The sequence below is a fragment of the Lotus japonicus genome, chromosome 4 (assembly GCF_012489685.1).
Source record: "Lotus japonicus ecotype B-129 chromosome 4, LjGifu_v1.2".
In the NCBI taxonomy this organism is placed as follows: domain Eukaryota; kingdom Viridiplantae; phylum Streptophyta; class Magnoliopsida; order Fabales; family Fabaceae; genus Lotus; species Lotus japonicus.
The window spans coordinates 52,018,377-52,028,773 of record NC_080044.1 but is presented as its reverse complement, the minus strand read 5'-3'; the positions used below and the strand labels follow the sequence as shown (position 1 = coordinate 52,028,773).

The window sequence follows — 10,397 nt, the reverse complement described above, 5'->3', positions numbered from 1 at the left end:
CTCAAGATTCTTGATAGCCGCCTCTTGATTCTTGTAATTATTCTCCGTCCGGTTGATGAAAGTTTCCACCAACTCTTCTAAGCTCTTCTTGGAACCACTACCTTCACCTTCTCCTCGCTCTTGAGGTTGTCTTGAGCTTTGGCCTTGGAATCCTTGGCTAGGAAATTGCCTTTGGAAGCCATTTCCTTGCCCACTATTACCTTGCCTCCAAGAAAAATTAGGGTGATTCCTCCATCCTGGATTGTAAGTATTTAAAAATGGGTCATTCCGAGCTTGACCCATGGCCTTCACTTCCTCCTCCGGTCTAGTCTCTGTGCATTCTTCGCTGTCATGTGGCCCTCCACAAGTCACACACTCCAATTTGGCAACTCGACCACCAATCTTGGTAGTCTTCATTTGATTTTGAATCTCATTCATTTGCTTGGAGAGTTGCTTGTTGGAGGCCATGAGCTGATCATAAGCCTCAACCTCTAGGACTCCTCTTCGGGCTTGGCGTTCATTACTTGAGTTCATAGCTCTTATAGCCATTTTTTCAATCAACTCATACCCCACTTGTGGAAGTAAGGCATCGAACTCACCGTTTGAAGCTGCATCCAAGCCAAACCTCGAAGAATATTGGAGACCATCATAGAACTTTGCTACTTGCTCAGCTTGGGTAAGGTTGTGTTGAGGACACCTCCTCAAGAGCTTTTTGAACCTTTCCCAAGCTTCATAAAGATTCTCATCGGTGGATTGAGCAAAAGTCATGATGTCGTTCTTGAGCTTTCTCAAGAGGGCTCTTGGAACAAACATTGTGGTGAATTTCTCAGCCAAGTCTTCCCAAGATGTGATGCTACCTTGGGGCTGTGAATTCAACCATTCTTCAGCAGTGTCCCTCAAAGAAAAAGGGAACAAACTCGAGCGGATGGTGTCCGCTGAAACATTCTGAACTCGATAAGTGTTGCAATTGCGGATAAACCGCTCCATGTGTGCATGAGGATCTTTAAGAGCACCTCCACCATACTGATTTTGGCTCACCAAGTTGATGAATGCCGGCCTCAGCTCAAAGTTTCCCGTGCCATCGGGGGAAACTATGCTGCCCGGATAATCGTAGCTCATGGCAGCCGAGGTGAGGTATCTAAGAGAACGATTGGCATTCTCCGCTTCTTGCTCTTGAAGTCTTTGAGCAATAGCCTCATTCACTCTTTCTTCAATGTGGGCTTGCAATTCCTCCTCCGTCATATGGACAGCCATGGCGGCTATCTCAGCAGCTCTTTGCTGAGCTCGACGACGATGGAGAGTACGCTCTGGCTCCGGATCAAACACCAATGGATCCGTGCCAAGTCTACCTTGCATAAACTGAAATCACACAAACAAAGAAAAGGTTAGTAGCACCTATTCAATGTAATGTTTAGTAACACAAACAAACAAACTCTTTAACTTAAATCGAAAACCACAAACAATCCCCGGCAACGGCGCCAAAAACTTGTTGGTCAATTCGCAAGTGTACGAATACCTCCGGGTTTTAAAATATCGAACCACAGGGATTGTGAGTGAGAATTGTTGATTTAAGCCTAAAGTTTGCAAGTTTCTAAAGCAATAAAATTCAGAAATTGGTTTTGGTTGTTTGTGACAAAAGATTTGCAAAAGAGCAATGTTGATAAAGTTTGTGAAAACAATTGATAGAAAATTGTCTTGGGTTGTTGATCATCTAATCCATTTTAGTTCACCTATCCTATGCATGTGACACCTTGATTTATCTCTTGTTGCTTTAGCCTATGTACTTACTAGTTGATTCCTCATAAAAGTAATTCTCTCAAACTGAAAGTTAAGCCAAATTCCTTGTGTACTTAAACATTCATAAGAGGTTATTAAGCATGTATATTCAGGCCAACAAAACCCTCCCCTCACTCTATGCCTAGAAGCAAGTATAGAAAGATCTATTTCAATTCATGTCCCCAAATCATAACAAACTTCCATTTGATTATAATCTAGCCTATAGCAAAGGTGCACCAAAGCTAAACATGCATAATGGAATTGAAATACAAGATTAAATCAAGAACTCATGCATAGAGATAGGATTTAACAAACTAAAACTTCATAGAATCTCCTAACCCAAAGCAAAAAAGGAAACTAGCCACTCATGGCTAGTGAGTTCATACAGAAAATGTAATGGAAACCTGAGAAAAATACAAGTTGGAAGCCTCCCTTGGCCCCAAAGTTCTCCTCAGCTCTCAAACTTGATAAAAAATGAGTAAAAATGTCTAACTCTCTGGAAGAAATTGGCCTAAGCCTTATATATAGGCAGAAAATACGAGGCAGGGCGCTCAGGCGCCAATTCAGAGCGCCTGAGCGCCAATTGCATGCCCAAAACATGCTCTCTGGAGCTAATTGGCGCCTAGGCGCCAATTCCCAGCGCCTGGACGCCAATTCCTTGACCTTCAGGAAATTGTACTAGCGCCTAGGCGCCAATTCCCAGCGCCTAGGCGCCCAAGCTCGCTTGAAAAAGACTTTTTGGCTTCTGTAACTCCTCTTTCAATCCTCTTTAAGTTCTCCTTCAATTCCATGCTTCTTGGCCTTCTATTACCTTCAGTTTCTGCTCTCCAAACCTAACCAACAAGTCAAGGAAGAATCTAGAAGCTCAAAGAGCTCATTAGCACAAGAGGTCCTTCATAAAACAAAAGAAAATCATGCAAGTCCTAAACTTACTTAAAATGCAAGAAAAGTCCCTATAAAACAACAAAATTACCAAAACAAAACAAAGACTCAAGAAAAGATAAAAATGCATGATAATGCATGAAACACTACATGAGACTCAACAAAAAGACTCAAAACAAATAAAGAAATGACCCTAAAAACACTACTAAAATAGGGTCATCATTAACCTAGCTACAATTTGTTTTTTGGTAAGCAATAAGAATTATATTGAAGTGAAGTACAAGCGGTTCTTCAACCCAATACAAGAGTGAAAGAAGAGAGAAAACATAGTAATTTCAGTGACAACTTGCCTACAACCCTTGTTTTTTCTCTCTTCTTTCACTCTTGTATTGAGTTGAAGTACCTCTTGTACTTCACTTTAATATAATTCTTATTCCTTAAAAAAAAATACAAAGATAATTTCCAAAGACAAAGAGTACCCTTACCTAGCTACAATTTGTAACCCCCGCAAAAATCTTCCCAATGGAAGAACAACCCCACATTTTCTTGCTTTGTGAGTCCAACCGACGAAGTTTTGAGTCCATGCCATTAACGCAATTATTATAGTAATGGCACATCAGAAGATGTTGTTTTCTTTAACTTCTCCACAAAAATGAATTTTGAGTCTACAATCAATTCTCTAAATGAATCGTTAACCATTTATATAACCATCTAACTAAAATTAAAGTAATTCTAAACACACAACCAAACTTAGCAGCAGGTAGAAAGTAGTGAGTCTAGAAGATAGAGCAACGGTCACAGTAGAAGTACTCTACGTAGCAGCAGCAGCAGGTAGAAAGTAGTGAGTCTCTATATAATCTTCTATCCATTGAACATAGATTCTGCCTAGTACGTCCTACCACTGCACCATACATATTATCTTATTTCACGTGACTCACACACAGCACAGGCTGCAGAAACAACAGCTAGAGGCAGGTCCCACTGGATGGTTGATGTCTGATGCCGACACTTGACAGGACGGAGGTCGGTGTTCGTACGATTACCAATGCTCAGAAGAAGGAAGAAGAAAGCACGCACGCATCATCTTTTTAACTCTCTGATCAAATCTGCTCAAGTATCTTTGCCCCGCCCTTTTCTCTTACGTTACGTACTTTCTCTGCTCTGCTCTCCTCTCCTCTGCTTCAATTCAATTCAACCAACTGCTATCTTTTACACCAATTTCAATTTTTTCGTCAAAAGGAAAAGTTGTACATTAGTGTGTGAACCAGATTTTGGATTTTTCGGTGGTTTACTTATGGTCAAATACGGTCTTCCACTCTTCCTTAACTTCTTAACCAATGCATCATTAGGTGAAATTGGCATTCTTCTACTCAAGTATTAATTTTCTGTAGCCTATGTATGACTACTACCATGTCCACTGCATTTTCTTCTTCTAGTATCGTGTTATATACATGCAAATAACCAAACAGAACTTTGCTACGTGATCTGCGATGTTTATCAAAACTAAGTATATTTTGTTCATAACAGTCAAACTCTAAAAAGTTGATTTGGATGTATCACTATACTTTAATACATTTTAAAAGGTTGATTAAAGTATGATGTGACATGGTATAACTATTTTTTAGGGGTCAATTACACTGAGTCACTGACTTCTTAAAGTTACATCTAATCTAGTATCTAACTACGCCCTTTCCTTTTTTACCCTTAATCAATCACGCGTGCGTTGAAACTGAAATTAGACCAACTTTTTTTTTTTTAAACTGAAATTTGTCATTTTTCACTTTTAACATCACAAAATAAGGTTTTCTTATTGATGTTATGGTATGGATGTGAATTCACATTTGTATCATTTCTTCATATTTGTGTGTTGATGAAAAAAAAACCCACTTTTACTGTTCATGATGTTAGGTAGAAGCATTTATACTTTAGGGTTTTTTTTGCCTCATTTGGTATGTTATATAGTATAAGATCTGATAGTATTAGTCAAGATAAAAATTTAATATTATACAACATTTTATTATACACCGTATAACTCATCATTTTATTTAAATACATATGTTTCGTCAAATGAAAATGACGTCAGAGAGTGATAAGAATGGCGGTGGCGGTTGAACTGACCGCGACAATAGTGGTGGCGGTGATAACTCGTGTAGGTTGTGGTAATGCTGAGTAGTGATGACGGTGAAAGGGTAGTTGTGGCGGTAGGTAATGTGGTGGCGATGCCAATAGCGGTAGAGATGGTAGTGGAAGTATTGAGATGGTGGTAGTGTTGTAGGGTGGTGGTGTTTCAGGTAGTGGTGGTATTGAAAGGTGATGATGATGAAGGCAATAGCGGTGACAGTGGTGGCGGTGGAGGGAGGTGATTATGGTGGTAGTGGTGGGGTGGGTCATGGAGGTATGTAGTGGTGGTAGTGGAGGGTGGTGGCTGCGGTTGTAGGCGATGGTGATGGAGGTGGTAGTGGTGGTGGATTGTGGTGGTGGCAGAGGTGAAGGTGGCGGTGGTAGTGACGATAACGATAACAATGGCGGTGGTGGCAGTGGTGGAGGGTGGTGGTGGTGGAGGATTGTGGTGGCAACGATGGAGGTGACGGTAGATTAAATATTTTCATGTAGCTTATACATCATACTCTTATAATGTCTTATCAATTATCTATAGGTGAATTAAACAATACATCATTTTAATGTATAAGAGGAGATTGATGTATAAGCTTACACAATACAATGTTAGCACCAAACAATGAAAAAGTCCATAATATATTGTATAAGCTTATATTATCATGTCTAATACGACATACCAAACGAGTCCTACGTAGTTAAGCGTTACAAGGTTGACTTGCATGCTCCTCATAGATATTGGGGATGAGTTTGTAAGATACTACGATATTCAAATCAGCATCACTAAATGAAAAATAAGGATTATGGTGAAAGAATAGTGCGTACCTAGAATATATTCCCTAAGGGCATGTTTGGTATGTTGTATAGTATAAGGTCTGATAGTATAAGGTCTGATTGTATGAGGCTTGATAGCATAAGATCTGATAAAATTTTAATAATATACAGGGTTTAGTCATACACCGTGTAATTTGGTGGAGACAGTAGTGATGGTGATAGTGGTGGTATTGGAAGGTGAATGACGGTGGCGATGGTGGTGGAGGGTGGCGGCGAGAGTGGTGGTGGCGACGGTTGATTAAATATATTCAAGTAGTTTATACATCACACTCTTATCATGCCTTATCCATCATCTATAGGGTGGATTAAATAATTCATCATTTTGATGAATAAGAGGATATTGATGTATAAGGTTATACAATGCAATGTGAGCACCAAATAATGGATAAGTCCATAATGTATTGTATAAATTTATACTATCATGCCTAATATGGTGTACCAAACTGGCTTTGTATTTGTAACAAATCTGAATATATATAATCAAGAATATAATCAAGTGTGTTGATATGATATTATTGTATGAGAGATATATAAAATGTGATATAATATTATTTCAATAGGAAATATTTATTCTTACATTGCATAGGACCACTCAAAATTAGGTTAATGTATTGGACATATTATCTTATTTTGCAACAGTTGCCATACAGTATGAGTATCTAAGACATAAGGATACTTGGAATGTCCAGATTCGAGATAGTTCTCTAGTGTGAAGCAATGTGGTACTTGACCTGCCCCCTTTTAGTATATTCATGATGCGAGATAAGCTTATAAGCTCGCAAGCCAAGTTAATGGCCGGTGGCAAGGACGGATGCAAGTAGGGGAGTATGAGGGCAAGTGCCCTCACTTGAATTTGGAAAAATACATTAAATAAATTTGAGTAGTAGAAGTATGTGATTTTTTTATGACTCTTTTGATAAAAATTGTTCTCACTAAATTTTGAGTAATAAAAGTATGGTTTTTGATGACTCATTTAATAAAAATTACTCTCACTTATGTCTCACATTGCTTAAAGTTGAAACTTTTGTACCCAAATTGAATATTTTATTTAGTGATTCTTGAATCTTGAGTAATGTCCATCGGATATTACACCATTCTTTCACTCTCATTTCTTTTGTCCAATAGTTATATCATGACTCACAATATGGCTCACAAGATAACCCCAACCCTAAATCCCCAACCATTCTCCTTATTCTCCTTCTTTCATTCAACATTCAATAGTTGTTTGAGGTTGATTTATAGATACATAGATGGTAGATGTCTATATCTATCACCATTCATCGTGTCTAATTTTTTAAAATAAATTAGTTGCAGCACAACAAAACTTACAATTATATGTTAATAAAAAATATTATAAGAGTTTTTTTATTTCTTATTCCATTAAATTAATATTTTTAGGAGTATGAAACTTATTACAGTTATGTTATTTTTGCAATAGAAAAATTTCTCAAGAAAATCAATAATAGGGCAATCATTTTCTTCTCAATCTTAAGTACTTGATAAAAAATTTGGTTTGTCAATGAAAAAATGTTTTATGAAATTTGATTCATAAAAACTTCATAATAATTGTAGTTTAAGGTCAAGAATTTCATGTTATCATCCCAATAATAGCTTCTAGAGAATTATACTTCAAAATATAAAAGTTTGTAGAAAACATTTATGATATGAATTCAAATTTTTAATAGTATTATTATTATATTTTCAACATTCTAAATTTACATGAGTGTTTTGCGTCCACAACAAAAAATTCCTAGATCCGTCACTAGGCACGAGCGCCACCCGCCAATGTAGATCTTAGAACACTTCAACAAGAAATTCAACACGTGGTGGAATGGCAACAACAGTTGCAGCTTCAAAGTTCAAACCAGATACTCCTAGATTAATGTGATTTTATGTTTTGTTTTCTTGAGAAAGTTATAAATCTATATGTCATAATCATTAGTAATTTATCCAAGGCTAATAGAAGGGTCTATTAAAATAATAATAAGGGTCAATTGAGATATCATAAAAGTTTATGGTGTCTATTTGTAAAAGACACAAAGTTCAGGGTGGTTATATACTATTAATTCCCCATAATTTATAAACGTATAATAGTTATGTCATAATGTATATATCTTCACAAAAAATTTAACTTGAACAAATTTACTAATTAATTTATTTTGAACAATTATAAAATAAAAGTAATTAACTTTTACTTTTGGTCAAAAAATTAAGAATTTACCAATTAATAAAAATATTAATAAACCTCTATATTAAATTTATGAAAAAATAGTTTAGAAATTATAAATATTGCTTACTAATTTATTAAAAAATTATGTCAAAATATAACTATTCTGTGAGACATATTTCCAAAATATATAAACTTGAAAATATATATTGCTATATATAAATTAATGTTCGAGGATATACTAATACAATGAGCTAGTCTAGTGGAAATGTATCATCCTCTGAAACCTGTGTTGTGTGGGTTCGAACCCTGGCAGTTACCTTTTTGTCCATTAATTTGAACTTAAATTCAAAATTTAAGCAAAACGTTACGTCCCTGGGATTTGAACCCGCACGACGTGACTTGTATTGCTAAGGGACACGCTGCCAGATGAACCAACGTGATAGTTGGTAATATTACTGAAACATAAATTATATATCTCGGTTTTTTGAGAAACCTTTTATTAAGAGATATATCTCTTCACCCAGGGATGTTTATATCTCTATATAAAGAGATACTTGGGCAGAAAAACAGAGAATTCTGATGCACGAAATTGGACTTCCTTTTGGTCAATTTCTCCTCCATTTACTATATTCTAAATCATCCTTAACTTCACTAATGCATGAGTGAAGTGTGGGAATCATACTTCTGTAAACTATTATCAAAGATACGGTTGGTGTGTTAGTGCAAACCACATCAAGGAATTCAAAGTATCCTGAAGGGAATTCGCCGGTTTTCTCACTTGCATCCAATACACAGTAATTGGTGGGGGCGAATTGAACCTAAAGGTTAGTGCTTATGCACGCTTTGAATCTTCAAGTTCTTCCGTCATCAAGATCTTCATCAATCCAAGAGTTGCAGCATCTTCCCCAACAGAGATTATTTCCCAACATATTCTTCTGTCAACTCAAATGCTAGAATCTTTCAGATGTACAAAAAAATGCTAGAAAATCTTCATGTGAGAATTTTATTTTCATACGATGTTTAACTTTTTTATATTTCAAAACTAAGCATAATGTGAATAATAATTGCATTTTTAATTTTCATGCACTTGCGATTAAGCTAACTGTGAGTTATAAACACTCTTTTGAATCTTAACTTTAATCATAACCAAAGCTTTGAGTACATTTTTATTCATCCACCTCATCAATAATTCTTAGTTACAATATAATTCATTTTTTATCACAACAACAAAGCAAACCAGAATGATCACCACATGAACCCCCAGAATACCCTTTACTAATACATTGCTCGTTGCATTTGGCATCACCAGAAGTGCAAAACCCTAAGCAATTGGAGAACAAATTGGGGAACAACTTCAATCCTGTTGTTAGACCTACAGTAAGAACCAAGTTAATTGACAAATTTATGCACAATTAAGTATAAATTAATAACATTTCAAAAAAATAATATAAGTTAATAATAGTATCATGGGTTTTTATATTAACTACACAATTCCTACATAAATTAAGTATAAATTAATAACATTTCAAAAAAATAATATAAGTTAATAATAGTATCATGGGTTTTTATATTAACTACACAATTCCTACTGTAACAAAAAAAAATTAACTACACAAGATTCTACTAAAAATAACTTTTGGTGTGCTTAAAAATATACCTTCATAAATAAAAATAGTAGACAATTCATATATGAAATGTTAGTAAAAACCTTACTCGTGTACATTATAGACTATGAAGTAATAACACAAATATTATTTTCTAATTTGCTTGTTGATTTTATGATAAAAATATGATGTAAGAGAGGAAAATTATTTCATTCTTTTTACCTGAAGATTGAACCAAAGCAATTACAAAAATTACGAGAGGCAAAGGTTGACATACACCGAAAAGCTATTTTTGTGAGAAATTTCAATTTTTTTTGTGAAATGAATGCTACTGATGTTTTTTTATATACTATTTCTTTGACTAAACAACTTTCAAAAAACAATACTTATTTAATGAAAATCAATACTTTTAATCATTACTTATTTAATCGTTCTCTATTTTAACATTGTGAAAATTGAATTTATGGCAAAACAACAAAGCATGTAGAATAGTATGAACTTCCGCCTCGTATGCCCACAAATAACCTGACGCCTTTGCAAAATAACTCATAACCTTACCACTATAATTTCTCAAAACACCACCAATATCACTTATTCCCAGGTTTCCCTTAGTCGCCTCTACATTGAATTTTTTTTTTTAAAAAAAAAAACACCCGGAGGCGGAACCCAACAGATGTTCTTACGAATAGGTATATGTCTCAAAATGTTAATGCATTCAAAACTTGCAACATACTAATCCATGCTATACGGACAATTGGTCCAATACCCTTTTATCCACCAAAACAGTCGAGCTAAGCCTGGTGGTCGATTCTCGTCCTAAAGTTGTGAAGGTTTGAGCGATTGGTGTCTTGTGTATCCAGTAAAGGTGTTAACTTTACTCCTGACACTCCCTTAGGGTCTTAGGGTATTTCTTTGGTTAACGAGTAAACATCATTATGCTTGTATCTAGTGTTGACTCCTTTTCTCCCTCTCTAAGTTTCGATTTCCTTATGATTTTAAAAACTACTCCTTCCAATCTATCTGTAGGACCATCGTCC

The 10,397-nt window shown here is 35.5% G+C and overlaps 1 non-coding gene across 1 annotated transcript; it reads left to right on the top strand.

The window, feature by feature from the left end:
• The first annotated feature begins 658 nt into the window (after nt 1–658).
• Nucleotides 659–765, top strand: LOC130716376 (small nucleolar RNA R71). The gene has a single exon (XR_009011993.1). It is a non-coding gene; the product is annotated as a small nucleolar RNA R71 (small nucleolar RNA).
• Nucleotides 766–10,397: the final 9,632 nt, after the last annotated feature.